This window comes from Schistocerca americana, chromosome 3, assembly GCF_021461395.2.
Source record: "Schistocerca americana isolate TAMUIC-IGC-003095 chromosome 3, iqSchAmer2.1, whole genome shotgun sequence".
NCBI classification, from domain to species: Eukaryota; Metazoa; Arthropoda; class Insecta; order Orthoptera; family Acrididae; genus Schistocerca; species Schistocerca americana.
Genome location: NC_060121.1, coordinates 492,825,282 through 492,851,737, shown reverse-complemented (window position 1 = coordinate 492,851,737; position 26,456 = coordinate 492,825,282).

The following is a 26,456-nucleotide window of genomic DNA, read 5'->3' as shown; positions in this document are numbered from 1 at the left end:
TGGCTTCTTGCTCAGTGCTCTATAGCATCTGGTGGAAGTATATAAAAAGATAAACTTCAACAAATGTTCACATCTTCAACAATGTACAACTACAGCCAATTATTTATTTAATGCTTCTTTTCTCGATATATCTTACACCATTTTCTTGACTTCCCCTGTTGACGACTTGTTCCATGAAAAACCATCTCTGACGTCCTCATTACTCTTACATTTGCATGAGATTACTTCATGATGTTAATATATCTTCTTACGACAGACCTGAGACTGTATGTCGTGTCCCTGCTCATTTACACAAGAGTTGTCATTCCTTGAACATCTTGGCACAGGAAGTGTGTCTTCCAGGTCATTTGCAGCTTCATAGAGTTTCTGATTCTACGACGTTGTGATGAGCACATTTCCCTACACGGTAAGATCCACAAAATACATAAAACAATTTGATGCTCACATATCTATTATTTTTTCATCATTTACGTAATCGATACAAATCTCGTTTGTCCACAACAATCTTCAGCTGCCTTATCAGTCCCCTCTGATTTACCTTCCTCTTCCCAGCTTTTGTGCTTATCCTATCCAGTGCTAATTTTACAATTTCTTAGTGGCATTTATATCTAACAGGTGAATAATCTGCAACATCTTTTATTTATTAAACTTTTTAGCTAATCCTTCTCACGACCCCCTAGTTTATTGACAATATCCAATATTTGTTCGCCATGACCTTAGTAAATTTATTCATCTTCCTGAAAATTCCCAGTGTGTTTTGATTGTCTAGTTATTTCTGTCAAATACGTTGCTTCCCAGACCGTATTCACAATCAGTATCTGATTCCTCTCGATATCGACGATAAGATTCGCTGATGGAATAACTGTCCTTTGGGAGAGTAAGGACGAATTACAGGATCTGTTGAACGGAATGAACTATCTAATGAAGATAGAATGTGGTCTGAGAGTAAATCGAAGAAAGACGAAAGTAATGAGAAGTATCAGAGATTGGAACAGCGAGAATGACGAATTTAAGGAATTCTGCCACCTGAGCAGCAAAATAACCTTCGATGGACAGATCAAGGAGAACATTAAAGGCACATTAAAAGCAGACTAGCACCGGTAAAAAACGCTTTCCTGGACAAGAGAAGTCTACTGGTGTCAAACAAAGGCCATTATTTGAAGAAGAAATTTCAGAGAATGTACGCTTGGAGCACAGTATTGTATGGTAATGAAACATGGACTGTGGGGAAACGGAAAAAGAAGAGAATCGATGTATTTGAGATGTTATGCTAAATATGGATGAGGAAGTTAATCACGGAATCGGCACGGAAAGAAATATATAGATCTTCAAAGGAGTCCTTAACTTTCTGCCCTCATTACACTTTCTAAGATGTTATCAGTCAGTGCTTTTTGACGAATTCTAAGTGCATGCAGCTTCAGCTCACAATGGCAGTTCCTTCCGGTGTCTGCTGTTTACGGACAAGCGTTCTGTGAGCACACAGCTCGCGAAAAACAGTCTCTGTTATCTCGCCCATCCTGGAAATATTAAATGCATTGTTTGATTTCAGACGCTCGGCGCCAGGGCAGCCTCCTTTCAAAACAGTGCACAGCTAAACATTATTTTGCTGGTAGTTCCCTCAGCGTGAGGTGAGCGGTTATTGTGCGAAAGGCGTTGAGTGTGCAGTTTATGTCCCAATTGTGTGTCCAGTCTTGCTTTCACAGTGGCTGTCATAACACCTTTAGTGAAGTTCAAGTGTGCCTCATGGTTACTCAGTGCTGCTGTTTGTTTCTTCCTTCCACACAGATTCTTCGGGACGATTCTTTTAAGTTTCATTCTCTCATAATTACTAAATTACGATATGAATCTATATCTTCTATTGCGTATGCCTTGCAATATAATATCCGATTACGGAATATGTGTCCCACCATGATGTAATCCAGCAAGAACCTTCCTGCGCCTCTGTATCTATTCCTAGTATACATCTTCCTCTTTTAATTTTTGGACAGGGTATTCACTATTACCAATAGAAATTTATTGTTGAACTCAATTAGTCTTTGTAATTTCTGCAACCAGTCTTATACTCTCTCTCTCAAACCATTTAAAAACATCCTTTTCCTGCAACCGCAACCCAATCATTCATAATTATTAGATTTTTATCCCCTTTCACTTACTGAAATACCCGCTCAATATCTTCATTTCTTTCGAGTCATCAGTGTTACGGTTGGTTTTATGTGTACCACTAAGAAGTTATATCCTTTTCACCTCAGAGTAGCAATTGGAAGCTATGTCCACAATTATTTCCTGGACATATTCCAGTCTTTGTATTCCTGTACAGTTTTTACCCTCTACAGCTCCCTCTAATACCATGGAATTTATTAGCTGATGGATTAATGCATGTCCTACCGTCCTGTCCTTTCTTCTTGTCAGTGTTTTCTATATATTTCTTTCCTTGCCGATTCCGTGATTAACTTCCTCAATGCTAATTTTCAAGATTCATGTCTAGCATAACATCTCAAATACTTCGATTCTCTTCTTTTTCCGTTTATCTGCAGTCCATGTTTCATTACCATACAATGCTGTGCTCTAAGCGTACATTCTCTGTAATTTCCTCTTTAAATTATGGCTTATGTTTGACACTAGTAGACTACTGTTGTCCAGGAATGCCTTTTTTGTCAGGGCTAGTCTGCTTTTAATGTTCTCCTTTCTCTGTACATCATAGGTTATTTTGTTGCTCAGGTGGCAGAATTCCTTAAATTCGTCATTCTCGCTGTTCCCATTTTTCGTACTTCTCATTACTTTCGTCTTTCTTCGATTTACTCTCAGTCCACATTCTATCTTAATTGGACAGTTCATTCCGTTCAACAGATCCTGTAATTTGTCTTCATTCTCACAAAGGACAGAAATTCCGTCAGCGAATCTTATCATCGATATCTTTTCACTCAAAATTTCATTTCCACTCTTGCACCTTTCTTTATTTCCGCCATTGCTTCGTCATGTATAGACTGAATAGCACGGGTGAAAAGCTACACCCCAGTATCACACCATTTTTAATCCTAGCAGTCCGTTCTTCGTTTTCCATTCTTAATTTTCCCGCTTTGTTCTTCTTGTACATGTTGTATGTTATCTGTCTTTCTCTGTAGCTTGCCCACAGTTTTCTCAGAATTTCGAACACCTTTCACGACTTAACATAGTCGGACGCTTTTCCCAGCTCGATAAATGCTAAGAACGTTTATTAATTTTTCTTCAGTCTTCCTTCAATTAGCAGACGCAACGTCAGAACTGCCTCTCTGGTGCCTTTACCTTTCCTTAAGCCAAACTGATCGTAATCCACAGATCCTCAAGTTTATGTTTCGTTCTTCTCTATATTATTCTTGTGAGCAACTAATCTGCATGAGCTATTGTGCTGATTGTGCGATGGTTCTCGCAATTGTCGGCTCTTGCCGTCTTCAGAATTGTGTGGTTGCTGTTTTTCCTAAAATCTATTGCTATATCTCCGGTCTCGTACATTCTACACACGTGATTGATCGCTTTGTTGCCACTTCCACCAATGATTTTAAAAATTCCGATGGAGTATTATCTATCACTTCTGCCTATTCAATCTTATGTCCTTCGAAGCCCTTTTACGCTCTGATTCTAAAACTGGATCACTTTACTGTCGACTCTCGTTACTTCTACCTCTATGTCGACATCAGGTATGTCCTGCCCTTTATAGAAGTCTTCAGCGTACTGTTTCCAATTATCCAATCTCTCCTCTCCATTCGACAGTGGAAATCACATTGTAGTCTTAATGTTGCCCCCCCCCCCCCCCTCTTGCTTTAAATGCCACCGAACGAAGGCTGTTTTGGCTTTTTTTATATCCTGCGTCAGTCCTTTCGACAACTTCACATTTTCTATGCAGCCGTTTCGTCTTAGCTTCCATGCATTTCCCATTTATTTCGTTCCTTAGTGGTATGTAAAACAGTTTTCCTGAATTTTCCGTACACAGTCATCTACTTCCTTCTTTCGTCGTTCAACTCAATAATTTCTTCTGTTACCTTCCCTCTGCTTTCGTTTATCTTTCCAGATTCTCCGATTGCCCTTTTAGAGATGTCCATTCTTCTTCAACTGAAATGCCTACTTAACTATTCAGTACTGAAACCTACAATTATGGATGAAGGGATGTGAGGCGAACGGTTAGGGCCCATGTACCATCATGTCATTTCCTGTTACTACCTAATTGACGTAAATACCTCTGAAACTGGTAGAACTTTGGCAATCACAATTTCATTTGATTGCAACGTATACCGAGTAGGATATCAGACCTCAATAATTGAAGGAGAACAGGCACGTCTTTAAAAATAACCGATTCAGTTAAGTAAAATTACCAAATTGAAAACAGGTAGGCCTTATTTAATAACAGCTTCAGTTAAGTAAAATTACAAAAAAAAAAGCAGACAGTCCGTCTTTAATAACAACTTCAGTTAAGTAAAATTACCAAATGAAAACAAGCAGGCCTTCAATAATAACACCTTCATTTAAGTAAAATTACTAAATAAAAAGCCGCGCGGGGAAGCAGCGCTCTCTCAGAACTATTAACAAAGCAAGGTTAATTACGTGAAAGCAAAAATAACTATCCAAACGGTATGCCTGCGTCAGTGTAAGATAACCTCTCTATAACGACGGTGTAACGCCTGAAAGAAAACTAGGCTGTCAAATCCAATTACATAGCCTCAGCAATTGCAAACTTTGAGACCCAGGCAACACATAAGCCAATATAATTAACAGAGCGATGACATCTGCAGTGTTCGAAGGGATCTCAAAACTTGCTCCCGGGCGTATTACAAGAGTGACGTACTTAACTGGTGTTGGCAGGGAGGTCGGTTAAAATATAACCATCTAGATACTGCGTTATGATGAGGGGTGGGGTGTCCGGCCACAACATACAACAAAAACGTTGTTGCTCTGGCTCACCAAACACCATGGGATCACGCAATTTACAGTTGAGATGCCCTCTTAACGAACAATCGAGGCCCAATATTGATTCACGAAAAGCAAACAACAGCCAGAATTCAAGGAACAAAGTGGTGGTGAAATGGATTTGCTAAGATATCGCAATGATCGCTACAAACATATGGGTATATATAAGGAAATAACACTTAAGACCCCAAAATCCAAAACTTAACTGAAGTTCACGAATTGAAGCTGAAACTTGCCGATTAAGAAGGGGGGCCAGAATTCAGCAAAGCGAAACTGGCTTCAACTCTCTCACTGGTGTGTCACGTCCCAGAGTTGGCTGGCCAGGCTGCGTATGAAGATGGCACTCTAAGTTGGCCACGAGTTCAAATCGGCACACAATAAGCCCAGCAGCCACTCGCCGGACTCCGTGCGCAAGGCGCTTGGACGAGTGCTCTGCTTACTCGCCGGGCGGACCTCTCACACCGTCCTCCTCGCTCCGTTACCACTCCACAACCGAGCAACTGGCGTCAGAATTTGAATAGCAACGCAAGAAACCCCGCCACTGCTCAACTACCTCAGTATAGCTTCAAGCATATCTCTTCATTCCTTAGTACTTGTGTGTGCCATTTATATGCACATTTATTGTTCCTAACTAGTCTGTTAAACAGTTGGGTACTGTGCAATTTGAGTGTGGGTAGACTTTAGAATCCAGTATCATATTTTCGGATCTCTGCCTGACCATGATGTAATATAAGTGGAACATTCCCGTGCGTCATGATCCTTTCCAAGTATACCTCCTGCTCTTGTGATTCTTGAACACTTTTGTTCTTTTACTTCTTCCCCTACAAACGCATTCCAATCCTTCACGACTGTTGGATTTTCAGCTCCCTTTATATACTGAATAGCTTCAGTATCCTCATATACTTTCTCTCTCTTCATCCTTACCTTGCGACGTCGACATGTATACAGAAACTGTTGTTGTCGGTATTGGATTCTGATGAGAACAATCCCGCACTGGGCTTTTCACTGTAGCCCACTCTCTGCCATACCTTCATATTCATAACGAATCATACTCCCATCATACCATTTTCTGTTGCTGTTGATCTTGTCCTGTACTCAACTAACCTTAAATCTTCGTCATCTTTCCATTTCACTTCAGTGGCTCCCACTGTATCTGGACTGAGCCTTAGCATTTTAGATTTTGTAACTTCCGTATCACGTTTAAACCTCTGACATTCCACGCCCCGACTGGTAGAAGTTTACCCTTTCTTCGTTTATTCCACCTTTTTCTCGTGGTCACCTCCCCTTGGCAATCCCCTCCCGGAGATCCGAATAGGGTCCTATTCTGGAATCTTTTGCCAATGGAGAGCTGATCATGACACTTTTTCGATTACAGGCGACATGTACTGCGGGTAAACATCATGTATTTTTAATGGTTTCCGTTATTTTATGCATCCGCTGATCATTGCTGATTCTTCCGGCTTCTACTGGAGGTTACCCATCCCAAGGGCAGAAGTGGTTCCTGAGCTATTCTTCGCTACTCCGCCCTCTTTAACAACGCCGTCGTCAGAAGAAGGGTGACTTCTTATGCCGGAAGTCTTCAGCCAACACTGGTTTTGATTTTTATTAAAGGTTTCAGCCGTGGTGAGGTTCGAACCTGGCACTGAAGATGTTTTGATTACTAGTCAAAGACAATAGCCCTAGACCACGAGTGTAATACCGCAATGGCTATTTCTTTCTTTTCACTTCTACTTGTGATGTTGACATGCACACCTAAACTATTGTTGTCAGTGTTGCTTTGCTGTCGAATGAGAACGACCCTATCACTGAACTGTTGACAATAGGTCAACCCTGCTTTTCTATTCATAATGAATCTTACTCCCTAGTAAGTTTTCAGTGTTGGATTGATGTCGAATCGGATGAGAACAACCGAATCACCGAACTGTTGACATAGCTCACTCTATGCCCCACTTTCCTATTTACAACAAATTTGTCTACATTTACATTTCCGTACATCCTCCGCAAGCCACCGTATGGTACCACTTTGCCTCGCAATCCATCCTCTGGCCCATCTGCCGAAGCGCTCAGCCTTCTTTCACATTTCCCCCACTGCCAAGCCGCGCAGTCTGAAAGCGAGGTGGGCGAAGAAGGGAAAACTGAGGACGTGCCACATTTAATTAGCAATGTAATCGGACAGCGTACGAATTGGTTTTTTATTTCACAGTTCTCAGTAACGTAGGTCACAAACAAAACAAATTTTCGGTATTATTTAATTATTTTTATCGCACTGAAGATATAATCTTATCTAGTGCGAACTGCCGGCATGCGTACTTTCGCAGACAGTTTCACAAAGTTTCGCACTCAAGTTGCCGCGTAAACGTGACTTATTTAGTTTTACAATCGAAAGGAGGTCTATTTCACAAATATATCAATCGAATTATTGTAGCACTTTTGCAACCTCGTTATCGACACTTGGAAATTCCACCTGAGGTAGACAATGTAAGGCCCTGGACAGTTTTAACGTATAATGATTTGTCAATAAAGGGGATTTCCTTGTAGCTTGATCAGATACATCTACACGTGCACAGGGGCGGTTTCAGCTGAAGTGCTGAACGGTCTCGAAATTAGCTCTAAAACAGGTGTAAGTTTGGCAGTGTCCTCCGAACATTTAGGAACTATCCATATAGTTCTTTCAAGGGCACAATAAATTCGTGAAACTCTGCGTTTTCGTTAATGGCAGTGACGGTAGGGAATTGGACTGTCTTTGTCAGACTGTGTCATTTCTGCAATGCTATTTTCTTTTTGAATGGATCCACATCATGAAAAAGATGTTAGCTTGCAATGTCTTACTGCAGGCCGTTTGTAGCCAAGTGTGCTTCAAATGTGAAGTCTGCACTCCATTCTGGGTGTTCTAAATTTCGTTCCTGCACTCTCCTGTCATAAATTTTAAAGTAGCGGATTCTGAATAGAAAAATCGTTCCAGGTCTGCTCCTTGGCTTAACGTACGTACTGTGGCGTAACATAACAAGTCTCCAAACTCTTCGTTCAGTTCCACTGAAAAGTGTTACAACAATGGATTTATGTTTGCGACATCATAAATTTTACTATTCGTACCACTAATTTCTTCACATGCTCAAGGGCTGCTCTTTTTGGTGTACAGAACAATGAATCCTGTCTGTGATTTTTCTGCTCTTTCATTGTAAATTAAATCTTTAAATTCTTTTTGCATGATATTGTAACTTCGTTTCATAGCTAATATACAGCATCTGCTGCTAACGCGAACTGAGAATCCTCGTCCCTCTCTTCTGTCATTTTAAAGGACTGTAACGATGGATCGCTAGACTGCCTCTTCCTGTGCAGACAGACACTGGACCTGTGAACGTACTTCGTACCACAAAAAAGCGAATGTTAAACAGCGCTGACCGCACGATTCTGCAGAACTGAAGAGAGTTATTCCGACCGAAAAATACAATATCGCTATGCGAAATGAAATGTCGCGCTGTTCCGGGTACTTCCGAGTAGATTAGGACCCAGCAAAGCTGAGTGAAGTGTCGGGCCCTGGCCCACTCACGGCCCGCACACGCTACACGGGCCAAGTCTGGCACTCCCTGGACGCCCCTACTTCGCTGCTGTTGTTGATATTACGTTATATGCTCCTGAACAGAAATCCTTGCCTTCTTTTCGTTTAACTCCATTGGCCTGCACTATATCTAAATTCAGCCTACGAATTTCCCTTTTCAGATATTCCACATTTCAAAGTTCTGACATTCCAAGTTCAATCTCGTATACTGTTATCCCGTCTTCCCTGACGTTTTTTATTCGGCATTTAGGAAGTGATTATGTTCCAGTCCGACACCTAAGACGTTTTGATTACTTGTCAAAGATGCTACCCTTACATCATGGACGAATATTCTTTCCCCATCTACTCTAATTCGAGCTTGTTAGCCATGTTGAACTCCAAACTACCTTTCTTCCTTGTCTCGGCAACTGATTTTGGTTTGCATAAAATGCTCAGAAATCATGGAATTTCCCAGGCTGTACTAGACTTTCATGTCAATGACATATCAAAAAATGGTTCAAATGGCTCTGAGCACTATGGGATTTAACATCTGAGGTCATCTGTCCCCTAGAACTTAGAACTACTTAAACCTAACTAACCTAAGGACATCACACACATTCATGCCCGAGGCAGGATTCGAACCTGTGACCGTAGCGGTCGCGCGGTTCCAGACTGTAGCGCTTAGAACCGCTCGGCCTCTCCGGCCGGCAATGACATCTCAATCATGTGTCTTGTGAAACTAATCTATTCGCTTTGGCTATAAGAATTTGCTCTCACCAGTACTTGCTATGTATTAAATTAATCACAGAAGAAGGTCGATTGTATGGACTTTATTTCGCACTACTCGTTAGTGGAACACAAGGTGTGATCAACTTTCGTAACAAGTGCAGGAACAGGACCTGCTTGTCGAGACCACCGCGCTGCCAATTTCGCTATTCGTTTATAAATCTGTTCACGCTCCAGCTTGCTATAGTTTTCCCTAGATGCCTTTCAAATTTCGCAACAACCTCTGCCACGATATCTGAAATGGTTTCCTTCTACCCCTTCCACAATCAACAGAGGGGCTTCCGCTTCGAACTTGGAGAAGATGCTTGAGTCGTGTGCTCCAGGTGAAATTATAAGCACATCACCTGTGAAACAGTATGTAGCTTAGAATCCTAGTGTGGCGCATCGTTCCGACTCATCACAAACTTTGATTCTATTTATCATCCACTCAAAGATCATTTCTGTGAATAAATTTCACATTAAGCTAATGGCAACCTGATGGTCACAAACAACCTCCAAGGCATTTGCGTGAGTGAAATTTGACGGTATTGTGCGATGGAAGACAGTTCCGGGTCAACGCATTGCTTGTAGTCCCTATCGATTCGTAAGGAGCTGTGCTCGAAACACTAAATAAATTACAGCACAAAATCAATACAATGGCAATCGGTACGTCTGCGTTGGGAGACACGGAGGGACGTATTCCAAACACCAGTAAACGTTACGTGTGCCTCATAATACAAACTAATAGTGAACTGTAGCTCTAAGGCCTATCAGGATTGATTGTAACATCAGATTATCTTTAGAATTAGGCATGAAACGCTAAAAGCGTGTTTCATTGTGTTTATATTAATTACATTTCATATCGCAAGCTTCATTACAACTGTAGGCTGAAAATGGACTCATTCCATAATGTTGCGTCACGTACCCGTTTTCGCTCAAGAAATGATTAAGATTTAAGAAGTCTTGCAGCAATTTACGCTACGGGTCGCCCTGTTTTTAGCTTCGCCCTTCATCAAAGCTCTATGATTGTGATGCCTGCTTCTGATGAGAAGAAATCTGAAAGTAGTAGCAATGAAGACTGTCCGTAGGAAACACCTCCGATGTATAAGTTCATAGGCTCCCACGACTGGCTTCATTTTGGATAAAATTATTTAGGTTTTTGGGCAACGTCATCGTAAGCTATTAAAACAATTAAACTGCCAAAGTTTCGACCGACCTACTGTGGTCCTCTTCAAGGAGAATGATGTACTGTTTCTCCTGGGAGGTCTTGGGTTTAAAAAAAAAGTGAACCAAATATTACGATAAATTTTATAAAGAACCGAAAAATTAAGCCAAGGAAGAAGAGATAGAAGTACAATGGACATGTTATTCCATGGACTCTTCCGCTTTTATGCATGAACTATCTTTCCTTTGTCATTCGCTTATCTTATCTGCTTGGATTCGGACGCAAGAGGACGTTCTTGTGTAAAGCACATCTTGCTGTGCCAGCTAATAATGTAAGTTCTACTTAAAACCAGAAGAATATAATGGTTATTTTGTCAAAAGAATTTGTGTATGCGGTCAATCAATTTGTAATCTTTAAAATGGATTGCTCTAAGTAGATATGGACCTTAACAAAGGATTTTCATTGCTAGGCGCCATCTTAGAAAATCTTTAACATTATTCTTTTAGTTCATCTACGAGATCCTTCAGATCCTACGAGCCCGGCGGCCGCTGTTAATAATTTAACAATTCTTGCTTGCAGCTTTTCTTTATATAACGAGATAACATCCCAGGCAGAAAACGTCTGGTCACAGGATTACAGTTCCATTATAGGATTTCATTTGTAGATGCTACTCTTGTTATCTTATATTGGGGATTCGAGACGAAACCACGATATTAACTTACGTATTGCAGTAGTTTACATCGAACAGACTTGTGGAATACTCTCTGCTGCAATAAGCACACGACTTCTCACGAGCCTTGAATATTATCTGTGGTGTTGGGTGAAGAAGGAAAGGACAATTAACTATCGACGATTACGTAACTACGCTGAGAACTGAGATAGTTTATTATTTACTGATCTGTGTCGGGATAACTTAAAAGATATTGCACTATTAAGAATATTCTTATGAGTCATTTTCAGAGAAGTGTTTTCAGCCGCTACTATTGAGTAGCCCAAAATTGTTGTACATATTCTCGTTTGAGTTCAAAGCATGCTGCTCAAGATGAAGGCTACAAGGCCATAGGGAGCTCGGTGATCTTTGTCAGTGACAGTTTGAAGCCATATTTGATTCCTCAGGAGATGTCACAATAAAAGTCGAGCAGCAGGTGGTAACTCGGGCCCTCCGTAAATAGAACTTTCTCTGAGAATAGACGGCTCAGGTGCCATTGACGATCTTCGATGATCTGGACGTCTCCCTCGTTTAGACGAATTCCAGGCTCCGTGCCTGTATTAGCGACATGTTGTGAAATGATGCTCAGAGAACTGAAAATTGATCAAAAGAATCACTCATGTGTGCATTCAGAGGTCAGTCTCTGGACCCTGTCTTCTGGGATATCCTACTCGACATAATGGAAATGTACTCTAAATGGCATAGTCACCTATACGTAAGAAATTATTGTCGTGATTTCTACTCACTAGAGAGTAACAAGAGGGAAAGAAAACCTGTGGTTTGCTGGAACGGATGGCTTTTTTCTATGCAAGGATAATACGAGTAGATTTGCGGATATCGCTTATAAGACCACCGAAAGGAAAGCTCACTAGGAACATAATCGTTAATTTGTGGCGTATAATGTCATCTACATTTATATCTACGTACAGACTCCGCAGAACACCGTACGATGTATAGTGGAAGGTACCTTGTGCCACGACTAGTCATTCTCTTTCCTGTCCCACTCACAAAAAGAGCGAGGGAAAAGCGATTGTCTAAACATCTCCGAACGAGCCCTAATTTCTTTCATTTATGGTCCTTACGCGAAACGTAAGCTGAGAGCAGAAGATTCGTTCTGCAGGCGGCCTCAAATGCCCGTAGTACTGCCTTGCGAAAAGAGCGTCGTCTTGCCTCCACGGATTCCCTTTTCAGTTCATGAAGGATCTCCATAATACCTGCGAAATGATCGAACTTCCCTGTAACAATTATAGCAGCACGTCTCTGAACTGTCTGTTTTAATTAGACCTGGTGGGGAACCCGAACATTCGAATAGTACCCAAGAATGGGTCACAGTACCGTTCTACACGCTGTCACCTTTAAGGTTGAGTTATTCTTTGCCAAAATTTCAAAAAAAAGTTCAAATGTGTGTGAAATCTTATGGGACTTAACTGCTAAGGTCATCAGTCCCTAAGCTTACACACTACTTAGCCTAAATTATCCTAAGGACAAACACACACACCCATGCTCGAGGGAGGACTCGAACCTCCGTCGGGATCAGCCGCACAGTCCATGACTGCAGCGCCCTAGACCGCTCGGCTAATCCCGCGCTGTCCCAAAATTTCCCTCCCTACTACTGACCTCTACGTGCTACGAACTAGAGGCTAATGTCACTGACAAAGCAAGCCAGTACATACGCAAGCTGACATTAATGAGCATTATAGAATAGCTTTATGCATGATGATAGTATACCAAGGAGCAATCCTCTCCTCAGAGAGAACACACAGGCACTGATTTCAACGAATATAGTCAACGCTACCTTAAAGACAGTCTTGGAATGTGTACTACTGAATGTTCCAAGTATCTGGGTCGATGTTATCTTACAAGCGCCTGCTTAAACACTAGAATACAAACTGGACAGAGAGGAGTAAGCTACAGTTCTATATTCCAACCACACTCTAGTAATACTGTACATCTCGTCGGAAATACCTACAGTTATTCCGCCTGCCCTTCTATAGAGAGGTAATTCTTTAAAACAAATAAATAAATAAATAAATAAATAAATGGCTGATAAGCTATCGTCAGATATTTTATACAAGTATCGATTTTTCAAAAGTGTACAGTGTACAGTATGCTGCGTCTGGTGGAGTTGCGTGATGATTAGGGTCACTGTAGAGTCGAGTATGAGCATATGGTCTCGTCCACATGAGTTGATTCTTTTCGGATCTCCTCATTATCTGTCACTTCCAGCATGCCGAACAACAACGACGGTATAAGTGTAAACGATGCCAAAATCCCACAATTCGTTCCCACATAGACTGTAACATTTGTGAAAAAGTGGAACTACCAGTAAAACATTGATTCTATGTTTGTGTGACACACTCGTTCACTGATCGTGCCAAGGACCAATTTGGCTCACTTATACGACAGAGCACACAAGGGTACCCAACATCAAGACTAGTAAACCAAAAAGGAATAGGCGTGTCCCACGGCAAATGAGTAGTCAGAGACGTTTGAAGTCACACTGCCGGTACAATAAACACTCCACCACAGGCTCCCAAGTCTACACCACTCGCATGTGGAGTCAGTCTCAGGATATGTCCCAAGTACCACCCACACGTGCCAGAGCTCGACCAGAAGAGCTTACCAGACTAAAGTCCTGCACTCGAGTGCTTGCCAACTCCCCAGAAAAAAAATTCCGTAATCCCGCAAAATGCACGAACGATTCCGCCTTCATCCTGTCATGAGCCAATCACAAGGCCCTGGAGGCGACAAATCTCCCCTCCCACATGACAGCACAAACTCATGTCAAACCAGGGCAAGAGTTAACAAACCTGTGTGTCTAAAACAAAGGAAACCGCCAATTACTGGCTTTTTTAGGTTTTTATTTTTAGAGGGGAAACAGATGATTCTTTTCCAAAGTCGTATCATTTCCCACAGCAAAAAGCGAACAGATACAAACTCAATGATCTTTATCTAAATCGCCTGTGCCTTGGAGGTTGTTGGTCCTAGCTATGAGGCGTAACAAAGATTCTACTTCTAAACATTTCTCAGACGCTGTAGTTTTCTTATACAACAGAGGCAGCCGGGGGGAGAGCTTTACTGGACTAATTGCAGTATCGACAAACATGGAAACGTGTAAATTTTTATTACACGTGGCTCTGTACTCAATGCCTGGTTTATGACTCCACTGTGTAGATGCGTTCCTTTATATCGTTGCCCCAGCCCAGGTTTCTGCTGGCCCGCAGCAGATAGTGTGATATTGTTCTGCTGGAGCCCTGTCTCAACGAGGCGCTGCCATGTCTGCCATGTACGGATATCGGCCTATCCAGCAAGATTTACTAAGGGTTGGGCTCGCCACCAACTGCTTTTAACTCCCAACAAGCTGTTTCTACGAGCTAAGAACCATAAAAATACATCATGCTTTTAGCGCCTTACCAGGCTCCAACAATGTTTACTCAGGCTGTTATCTTTCTAGAGTCTCACTCAAGGTGCGTCAGGTTGTAATGAAATCTTTAAAAATGTTCCGAATGCGAAAAATAGGTGGGAGAGTAACTCTTCCTCTCTCAAGTGGGGGAGGAGAAGCATGTAAGCAATGTGTGGCCTCAGGTGCAGTAGAAGACTCTGTCGTGAATGTAATGGGCCTTGCAACATGGCTGTAGAAAGAAAAAAGTTTAAATTCAATGTTCAGTTGTTTCCAGTAGTTGCCTGCTGTTCACAACAACTAACCTAAGAGTGAAAGCAAAGATGTTCAACAAACATTAAGTAAGCATAAGAACAGTGAAGACGTTCACTGTTGCCCAGAATATCAGAAAAAGTTCAATCCTGTTAGATATATAGATATGTCATTAAAGTAGCACTGCGTACTAACGTGTTATTTATATTTATCAAAATGTAGACTTTCACGACCGGAAATGTCATGTCCATTATAATTATCCGGGCTGTTACGCCGTGGTCGGTTGATGAGTTCTGTCTCAATTCCCAGTCATTAGCGAGCCAGTGGGTGTGCCGGACCTTCCATCGAGCTACAGACCCCCTTCAAGATGTCCTCCGCAGACGGGGACGAAACGTTGGGAATTGACTCAGAATTCATCAACAGACCAAGGCATAACAGCCCGGATAATTATAATGGACATTTATATTTATCATCAGCGAAAGCTGCCATCAGATGAATATTGTGAACTTATAATCTCTTTTGAGTTGCGAGGTTTCCCTCCAGTCTCTCTGTTTACATACTGATCAACGACCCCCTACAGGTAGGATCGTTACCGACGCCTCATACGGTCGACTACTGAATGTGCTCGTCATTAGAATCCCGGCGACCTGTGGGTCTTTACCATTTCTGTTAGCTGGGACACGTTGCTTTCATGCTAACAGCAACTGGGGGACAGCGACCACCGCAAAGTTTTACGTTATGCCTTTAGTGCATCATTAATTCTGCCTGCCAGTAGTTTTAAAAATAGTTAATTTTTGCAGTAACTTCCATGTGGTGCTACCCAATTACCGCAGACACGCCTCTTCAGTGAAATTGTATTTTGCACATTCTGCAAGATAAGAGAGATGTTACCTGACTGGACGTAATAGTGTTTACAGAGACAGTTTCTGTGATTGCGACCGTCACGGCGCCTCTGCGACTGCAGCTCCCAGACGCTGCCTACGTCAGGTAGGGAGCAGCGGACACCTTGTCGGCGCTGTATAGCGGCGGCCTGCCGTGATCCCAGCGCAGGTTCCCATTTATAATGGAGATCCGGGAAACTGCTGCTGCCTCATCTTACAGGGTCGGCGCCGGGCCGTGGCGTGGGGTCGATCACCGAGCTACCCGCTTTGACAGCGACACGACGAGAGCTTCTCTTACACTACCCTTGATTAGCACAATGTAAAACATTAGAACTGCTCTTCGCGGTCTCATGACAACAAAAACGTCACCCACATCACTCCCTTTTACAGCGTCTTTTTTTGCCAATCAGTGATACTTTTAATTACCAAACATACACTCGCTCTCAGATTCTATTTGAGGAGACTCCACCATACTCAGTGGTCCAGAACCACCCAAATTCTAATTATAAATAACACTTTGTAATTATAATAGCGAAATAATAATAAACACGCTTTCGCTGAGTTTACAAAGGGATTAACATTCAGTCAGGTTTAATGACTATAAATTACGTCTAGAAATTTTCACGTAATAATTTCAGGTTAGAATTCCGCCACTGCGTAAATTGTGAACAAAAATCGTCAACTATGGGGGCTGAAGATTCCCTGCATCAAGAAATCATCTTCGTTCTTCCAACGACCTTGTCAAAGACGGCAGAGGAGCTGACAGGTTCAGGGCAGTCTCTTCTCCTTGGGGTGGTAAACTGCCTCTAAAAGTAGGAAGAATCAGGAATCATCACCGGCTTGAGGATGCAGAAGGCAAAGGAAATCATTGTATTAAAGTCACGCTACGTATATCCATAGGACATTTGGCCCGTGATTGAAAAAGTGTCCTGATGATCTCTCTATTGGTAGAGCCTCACTCGGATCGCCGGGAGGGGACTGCCAAGAGAGGGGTGACAAAGAGAAAAAGACTGAATACACAACGGAAGAATAACATTCTACTAGTCGGGGCGTGAAATGTCATAAGTTTCAACGTGGCTGGGAGGCTAGAAAATCTGAAAACGGAAATAAAAGGGGGGGGGGGGGGGCAGTGTTGAGAAGTGCAAAGAAGACACGGATTACTGGTCAGACGAGTAGAGAGTAGTAACAAACAAAGTGAAAATGGTGTACCGGCAGTAGGATTTGTTATGAACAGGATGGAAGGGCAGAGCGTGAGCTACTGTGAACAGTTCAGTGATAGGGTTGTTCTCATCAGAATCAACAACAAAACAACACCGACAACAATAGATCAAGGTGAAGATGAAGAGATAGAGGAAGTATATGAGGATACTGAAGTGGTATTCACTGCCTAAAGGGAGATGGAAGTCTAGTAGTCATGGGGGACTGGAATGTAGTTGTAGGAAGAGTAGAAGAATAGGGGTAACGGAAGAACATAGACTCGCCAGTGGGAATGAGAGAGGAGAACGGCTATCTGAGTTCTGCGATAAATTGCAGATTGAAATAGCGAATACTCTATACTAGAATCACAAGAGAAGGTGATATATCTGGAAAAAGGTGGGAGAGGCAGTACGGTTTCAGTTAGATTACACCATGGTCAGGCAAAGATTCCGAAATCAGATACTGGATTGTGAGGCGTACCCAGGGTCTACAAACTCTCAGATCACTATGTGAAAAATATACGAGTAGTCTGAGATTTATGAGACTAGTCAGGATCAATCAATGCCCAAAGAAGTGGGATACTAAGGAATGAAGAAATACGCTCGCAGTTATCTGAGGCTATAGATACCGCGATAATGAACAGCTCAGTAGCCGGTTCAGTTGAAGAAATAAATGGTTCAAATGGCTCTGAGGACTAAGGGACTTAACATCTGAGGTCATCAGTCCCCTAAAACTTAGAACTGCTTAAACCTAACTAACCTAAGGACATCACATACATCCATGCCCGAGGCAGGAATCAAATTTGCGATCGCACCGGTCGCGCGGTTTCAGATTGAAGCGCCTAGAACCGCTCGGCCACACCGACCGACTCAGTTAAAGAAGAATGGACGTCTATAAAGAGGACAATCACAGAATTTCGAGAGGAAAACTTATGTACAAGGAAGTTAACTACGAACAAACCGTGGGTAAAAGAAGAAAACCTTCAGTTGATTGCCGGAGGGAGGAAGCACAGAAATGTTCAGGGAAATTCAGGAATAGAGAAATGCAAGTCACTTATTAATGAAATAAATAGGAAGTGTAGGCAAGCTAAGGCGAAATCGCAATATGAAAATTGTGAAGAAATCAAGTACGAAATTATTATTGCAGTGCCTGTCAGCATATAGAAAAGGCAAAACAGTCATCGGTGAAACTGAAAGTAAAAGTGGCAACATAAAATGTGCGAAGGGAATTCCATTGTTAGATACAGAAGAGAGAGCAGACAGGTGGAAAGGATACATTAAGGGTCTCTGTGGAAGAATTAAAATCAAAGAAGGCAGAAGTGATAGATAACATTCCATCGGAATTTTTAAAATCTTGTGGGGAAGTGATAACAAAATGATTATTCACGTTGGTGTGTAAAGCGTATGAGACTGGCGATATACCACCAGACTTTCAAGAAAACATAATCCACTCAATATCGAAGATTGCAAGAGTTGACAAATGTGAGGAAAGTCACAAATGTGAAAATTATCGCACAATCACCTTAACAGCTCATGCGTCCAAGATGGCGACAAGAATAATATATATAGAACCATGGGAAAGAAAATTGAGCATGTGGTAGATGACGATCAGTTTGGCTTTAGGAAAGGTAAAGGCACCAGCGAGGCAGTTCTGGCGTTGCGGAATAATAGAAGCAAGACCGCAGAAAAATCCAGACACGTTCATTGTATGTTTTGATCTGAAAAAAAGCGTTCAACAATGAAAAATGGGGTAAGATGTTCGGAATTCTAAGAAAATGGGGAAAGACACAGGGAAGATCTGTAATAAACAATACGTACAAGAAATGAGAGAATGTGTAGAAGACGAGGAACCAAGGGCACACATTAAAAAGGATGTACGACAGGGATGTAGTTTTTAGCCCCTACTGTTCACTCTATACGTCGAAGAAGCAATGCTGACAATAAAAGAAAAGTTCATGAATGGGATTAAAATTCAAGGTGGAAATATGTCAATTATAGGATTCGCTGATGACATTGCTATCCTGAGTGAACTTGAAGGATCTCTTGAATGGAATGAAGAGCGTGATCAGTACAGAATACGGACTGAGATTAAACAGAAGAAAGCCGGAAGTAATGAAAGTAGCAGAAATTGGAACAGCGAGAAACTTATCGATGATCATGAGAAGATTAATTAAGGTACTCTGTTACCTAGGCAACAGAATAACCAGTCAGACGACTCATAACGTAAGGAAAAAAACGGCGTTATGATGCCTCACTAACAAACCGAGCGAAGTAGCCTCGCGTAGGACAGTGATTCAAATCCCGTTTCGCTCGCGGTATTTAGTGGTTTCACTAAATCGCATCAGGCAAATGCTGGAAAAGTTTATTCGAAATGTACCTGACCAATTTTCCACTTAATTATTCTCAGAACCGGGTTTGAGCCTAGTGGCATATCATTGACGATCCTTTAAATCCTAATCCTCCTCCTTTTTCATCACCTGAAAGTCGCTAAAGAACTCTGTTTTCGAAAATTTACAGGTATTTTTGTCTACTGGGAATCATAGTTCTGACAATGTTGTTAAATCATACAGGTCTCCTGGAGGATCCAATGCCTGTATATAACACCCAGCAACTTCCCCTGTGATAGATACCATTGCAAATAATTCATTATCATCCATGTTATAATTCACACGCTCGCTAATGCCGGTATGACACGCATTTAACTATCAGGCGCTATAGCTGTGATTCTTACAAGGTATTGCAGCCGCTGGTCCAACACTGTTTCCTCCAGTTTCTGCAGCCTTACTACCATTTGAATCAGTTAAATTCCCAATCATAACTTCTTTATCCTGATTGACTGCTTTTGCGCAAGTGCTAGCCTTATTTAACGTCTTCCCGTCATTATGCTTGCACCAGTTTTCCCTTCCATCAGCAGTCTGCCTCCCACGTTCAACCATCCATTCCTTCGCCATACTCTATCAATAAAACTCTCAATATGATTAACTAGGCTAACGGTAACTGAACCTAGGGTCGGAGCATGTAAACCAAACGAAGGCCTGTCTCCTCTCCTCAGGCTTCACCTGCTTTTGTTTGTTTGCGCTTTCCTGCTTTCAACTGAGTTATTAGGGCTGCCAAAGCTTGCAACACCTCTGCAATGGTAATGCCCTGTATTTTTGACTTTGACATTACACAACCTTTACCTAACAAAAATACATCAAGGGAAGAAAACGGTATGACGAGAAGGACACTTCAATTTAACACTGTCAAAACACTTCTTGCTATAATTTAATTGCTCTGCCTGAGTGACTGCTCATGGTTAATACTTCATACAGTTCGAAATAAACTACAGGTAATAATTTTGCTTTGCGCCGTCGTAGAAACAAGCTACATAGTTGAAGTAACTGGGTTCCCACTCAAGGCAAGCCAGCAGCGCCAGTGAGTGTTTGTACAAGGTTGGTTGGTTGCTAGTCGGGCCAGTCAGTTAGGAAACATGGCGCCCCCAGGTAGGTGTCCTGCAGCCAGCTAGTAGGTGGTTTACCGCCTGGAACAATTTGAGCACACAGTGGTAATTGGGCTTAGGCACAGCTCATAGTTCCGCAGCTATTGGAGGCGGCGTCGAGCAGCAGCAACAAAATGTCCCACTTCAGATCGATGGCTGACGTGGAGTACCTCTCGCAGCTGGCTGCAGGCTATGACAGATACAGCGGGGCTAAAATGCCGGACCAGCGCTCCTTGTCACGTAGGGCAGGAAGGTAGCCGATTCAGGGCTCGGACATTGGGTAAGCCTGGTCGGCTTTACTACAGGCTGGTTTTCGTATTTCTGCTGAGTCAGAGCTGGGCAGCCCCTGGTGTAGGTGTCGAGACCTAGATGTTTGGTACCTTTGCCTACTGTATGGTCCTGGACGGCGATTTTTGCTGGATAAGTCCTGTCTGTCAACAGGTTGTTGCAGTTGAACGGCTTGGCGAACTCCTCCGCTCCTGCCTCTCTAAAGTTTCTCGCTTTAGAACATGGTGAGGACAGCTGTTGGCTTGGCCACAGCTTCAACCACCGTGTAAAGAGGTAGTGCTGCAACATATATTTCGTTCACGTGGTATACTGATCATTGGAGATTACCTTCATCGTTTTGGAAAATAACGATGTCATCTGCAAACAGCTATCTACATTACTTTGTCTACTTTACGTTTAATAACTACTTCTCCCTATAGAGATACTGAGAGCCATATGGGCCTAAAGCCCACCGTTGTCCATTTTGAGATTGTAGCACATATGCGTGCTCCTGACATCTGTTGACCTTATGATGAACCAGCTTACATGTGCTTAAGTCCTCATTGTAAGGCGTTTTAATTGATAAACTGTAACAAGGAAAGTAAAATGACTGTCTTAGTTGTAAGGTACAAGTAAATTGTTTCAGGGAATTTACAATAGATGATTACCAAAAAAAAAAAATGGTTCAAATGGCTCTGAGCACTATGGGACTTAACTGCTGAGGTCATCAGTCCCCTAGAACTTAGAACTACTTAAACCTAACTAACCTAAGGACATCACACACATCCATGCCCGAGGCAGGATTCAAACCTGCGACCGTAGCGGTCGCGCGGTTCCAGACTGTAGCGCCTAGAACCGCTCGGCCACTCCGGCCGGCAGATGATTACAAATACTATAGGAATGTAACACTTTTTCGCTCTCTGCAAGGGGTTCTACTTCCATGTGCACTTTATTTTATTGCTGATGCAGTGAATTACACTTTTATCGAGTTATGCAGAACACTGATATTAGTTAAGACATAAAGCAGTAACGGACATTGGCTACGAATGATGTTGATTTAAATCCGTAGGGAAAGTTGCAGCTTTGAACTGGACCGGGATTAGAACATGATTCTCCTGCTTACTAGGTATTTGCTATGACCACCAAGCTATCCGGACACAGTGGTCATCAATACTGCAAGGACCTGTCAGACCCAAATCCTGAATTTATTCACACATTACTGAAGTAGTGTCCCTTGCGCATTGTTCTTGTTAGTCACAGGATTTCGCCGATGTCCGTAAGAGTTCTTTCCTCAATTTTATATATATATATATATATATATATATATATATATATATATATATATATATATATATATATATGTGTGTGTGTGTAATGTAAGTTGTACCGCTACCGTCCAGGTCCGGACACCGTGTCAAGTATATTTACAGTGTCCTCAACGAATGTGACGAAAAGAGTGCAAGAATATCTTAACGTCTAACTTTACTGATATTCACGCCCGGCAAGAGCGTGAATAGAGCACTTACTTGGCGGAGCGAACACAAGAAATAATGACGATAATATGGGGGACCGAAATGTATACTTTCGTGAAATAGTTCCTTGAACTCTGATTATTTAACAGCATGCGGCTAACCGTCTTGTTGATACAGGGTTGCGTGACGCGCTTTTACAATCTGTTGAAATTGATGTCTACGTGGAGCGGTCATAGAGACAAAAACGTAATAGTAATCTCAGGGATTATATTTCGTGTTATCGCATTAAAATGTTGCTGCAGGATGTCTTCACCGTAGCGAAATTAATTAAAAGAAACCTTTGAATTAAAGAAAGTATTTGCTTTCTTGAACTGAGTAATCTTTGTTTTGCCGAGAAGCGGCCAATGTCTATACTTAACTGAAAGTTTTTAGTTTTTACTTTAAACCAAATAAATGAATAGATGAGTTTTCCTTTGTTTACTAAATATGATGCGACTCTTTTAAAGCGTCCTTTGGCGACGGAAAGCAATGAAATTATTCCTACGCAAGATGTCTGCCAAGAATGGTCGATTGTTCGGCCGTTCTTACTGTTTACCCAGCGTACTGAAAACCTGAAAATAACCCTTATTTTTACTTCTGCATGAAGGTCACTATATACATGCAGAGTTGACATAAACTGCAACATACTATTTAAAAGCCACTACTTACAATGCGAAATGGCCGCCATAGCGTGCGTTTACTTCAAGGCTAGAACAGAGAATGTATGTAATGACGCTGGTCTTTTTGGTTTCTTGCACCAACGAGTAAAAGAACAATTACATTGCTACATACATTCTATACATTTATCTTAAAGGGTCTTTTATTATTTCGTTTCATTACAAATTCTAGTTCTGAGAATTAATTACATGCATATTTCCAGAATCCTGGTATGATATTTTCAATAATTTAAAGTTTAACAATAATTTAAAGTTTAACAGTAATTTAAAGTTTAAATTTAAAGTTTAACAATCTTCATTAAACTCCGTTTTGTGTCCAGCTTGTCGTCGCACGATTTAATATTTTGTACGGCGTATCAGCACAACGTTATTTCAGATATGGGCAAAAGAACGGACACACACACACACACACACACACACACACACACACACACACACACATATATATATATATATATATATATATATATATATATATATATATATATATATATATTCACTGACATAGTCAGGAACTAATTTTTTGTTCATAGCTCTTCTGAAAAACAGTCTCTGCTGGAACATGTAAGTAACGAAATATTCATTTAACAATAACAGATTAAATCAGTTTGAGTCACTCATGCAAGGCAAACATTTTGCTGTTGAAGAGTTTCTTCAGAGGGTATCTAAACCTTGATCGAAGTATCTACTGTCTAGTTCGTTGTGGGCTTATATGAAAAATGAAATAATACTTTAAAACAAAAACAAAAATACAAAATTACGCATTTTATCCCCGGCATAGCTACTACAAGTAAAGATGTATCCAATGAGGGACCGTGGAAGGCATCTGCCACAAGTCTCTGCCTTCTATCTGCTGTCTATCCTAGAAGAGAAAAAAGCTGATCATCACATTCTGTCCGGCTACTAAGTAATGGATACTGTCTAGTAGCAGGTGTTTACAGTAACATATTGTGAAACGAAAAAAAAATAAATAAATAAAATTCGCTGTTACTTCAGAACTGAAAATATGATATGGATATAGGTCCTAACACTTTGCACTAGCGTTGCACCTTAGCTTCACTATGTTTATTCTCGTGTTACCAGCCAATTAATAACTAATAAAATGTGTATATAAAAGGTTCTCACACGACTGAACATTATCTTTCTGGCAGGAAAATAATATGTATAAATCTCTTACAAAATATGTTACCTCGAATAAAAGCGTTGTAGCTAATAGATAACTTTATTAAGTGATAGAATTATTATGTTTGGCGAACAATAAAAACGATTTTTTCTAATTCCTTAGTCTTACTGCGCGAGAGAAAGTGAAGTGTTATCTCCACCCTCGGCTTTGAACAAACTTAAAATGGGGGATCCTTTCTTACCTCAGGTAATGTGTACGCCATTGACTAGAAGACGAGAGGTAGACAGTAATTTGATTTATTAATAAGCTTGTCACCTCACTCATGTGCAACTGACTTAAATATTGGAATTTTGCTGGAAGTGTTTAGTCAAGGGCATGTGAAATTGGGAGAAAACTTCGACCAATACGTCCGACAGCCAAACCGTAACAAGATGGTCCAGACAACGCCACCACAAGCCCGAAGCTGCCTCATGACTTGCCCACCACCACGACAGCGGCCTCTGGTGCTGGAACTTAGCGGTATTCTCTAGCACTCCCTACAGCTACCCTCTCCCACGGTGAATCATTGGGCACCCACACCGACACAAACAAGTTTGGTCAACGCACGATAAAGTGTCCGGCGCCACCTCACAACTTGTCAGCCACTGCCCCTGTGTGAGTCACGGCGCTAGCCTAAGTCAATGTCATCTGTTTTGCGCAGGGTAGCACAACCCCTTGATTCCGGCACACTTAAGACTAGCCCGCCGATACAGACAATCTTGGCTGTCGCACTATTGACTAGCTCCCAGCAATGCGCAACAGATCTACATCTACATCTACATCTATATCCATACTCCGCAAGTCACCTGACGGTGTGTGGCGGAGGGTACCTTGAGTACCTCTATCGGTTCTCCCTTCTATTCCAGTCTCGTATTGTTCGTGGAAAGAAAGATTGTCAGTATGCTTCTGTGTGGGCTCTAATCTCTCTGATTTTATCCTCATGGTCTCTTCGCGAGATATACGTAGGAGGTAGCCATATACTGCTTGACTCTTCGGTGAAGGTATGTTCTCGAAACTTCAACAAAAGCCCGTACCGAGCTACTGAGCGTCTCTCCTGCAGAGTCTTCCACTGTAGTTCATCTGTCATCTCCGTAACGCTTTAGCGATTACTAAATGATCCCGTAACGAAGCGCGCTTCTCTCCGTTGGATATTCTCTATCTCTTGTATCAACCCTATCTGGTACGGATCCCACACTGCTGAGCAGTATTCAAGCAGTGGGCGAACAAGCGTACTGTAACCTATTTCCTTTGTTTTCGGATTGCATTTCCTTAGGATTCTTCCAATGAATCTGTCTGGCATCTGCTTTATCAACGATCAACTTTATATGATCATTCCATTTTAAATCACTCCTAATGCCTACTCCCAGATAATTTATGGAATTAATTGCTTCCAGTTGCTGACCTTCTATATTATAGCTAAATGATAAGGGATCTATCTTTCTATGTATTCGCAGCACATTACACTTGTCTACATTGAGATTCAATTGCCATTCCCTGCACCATGCATCAATTCGTTGCAGATCCTCCTGCATTTCAGTGCAATTTTCCAATGTTACAACCTCTCGATATACCACAGCATCATCCGGAAAAAGCCTCAGTGAACTTCCGATGTCATCTACAAGGTCATTTATGTATATTGTGAATAGCAACGGTCCTACGACACTCCCCTGCGGCACACCTGAAATCACTCTTACTTCGGAAGACTTCTCTCCATTGAGAATGACATGCTGCGTTTTGTTATCTAGGAACTCTTCAATCCAATCACACAATTGGTCTGATAGTCCATATGCTCTTACTTTGTTCATTAAACGACTGTGGGTAACTGTATCGAACGCCTTACGGAAGTCAAGAAACACGGCATCTACCTGTGAACCAGTGTCTATGGCGCTCTGAGTCTCGTGGACGAAGAGCGCGAGCTGGGTTTCACACGACCGTCTTTTTCGAAACCCATGCTGATTCCTACAGAGTACATTTCTAGTCTCCAGAAAAGTCATTATACTCGAACATAATACGTGTCCCTAAATTCTACAACTGATCGACGTTAGAGATATAGGTCTATAGTTCTGCACATCTGTTCGAAGTCCCTTCTTGAAAACGGGGATGACCTTGCCCTTTTCCAATCCTTTGGAACGCTACGCTCTTCTAGAGACCTACGGTACACCGCTGCAAGAAGGGGGGCAAGTTCCTTCGCGTACTCTGTGTAAAATCGAACTGGTATCCCATCAGGTCTCTGACACTGCCGCAGTGGTTCCGGCGTTGGCCACCAGCTGATGCAGCCGGTTCCTCTCCATCCAACAGCCTGGCTGCAGAATGACTTCTAGTGCTCGACGCCACCGCAGAGAATCTTTGAGCGGCGCTGCTGTGGCCATATGCCGCTAGACGCGAGCTCTGACTAGACGGCGAGCGCCACATCTGCGCCTTCATGGTTGGCTGGGCGGGAGGGAAGAGAGACATGCCACGAAACTCAATTTCACGGCACCTTGTTACTAGTCGCCAGTTAGCAAACAAATCGTAACA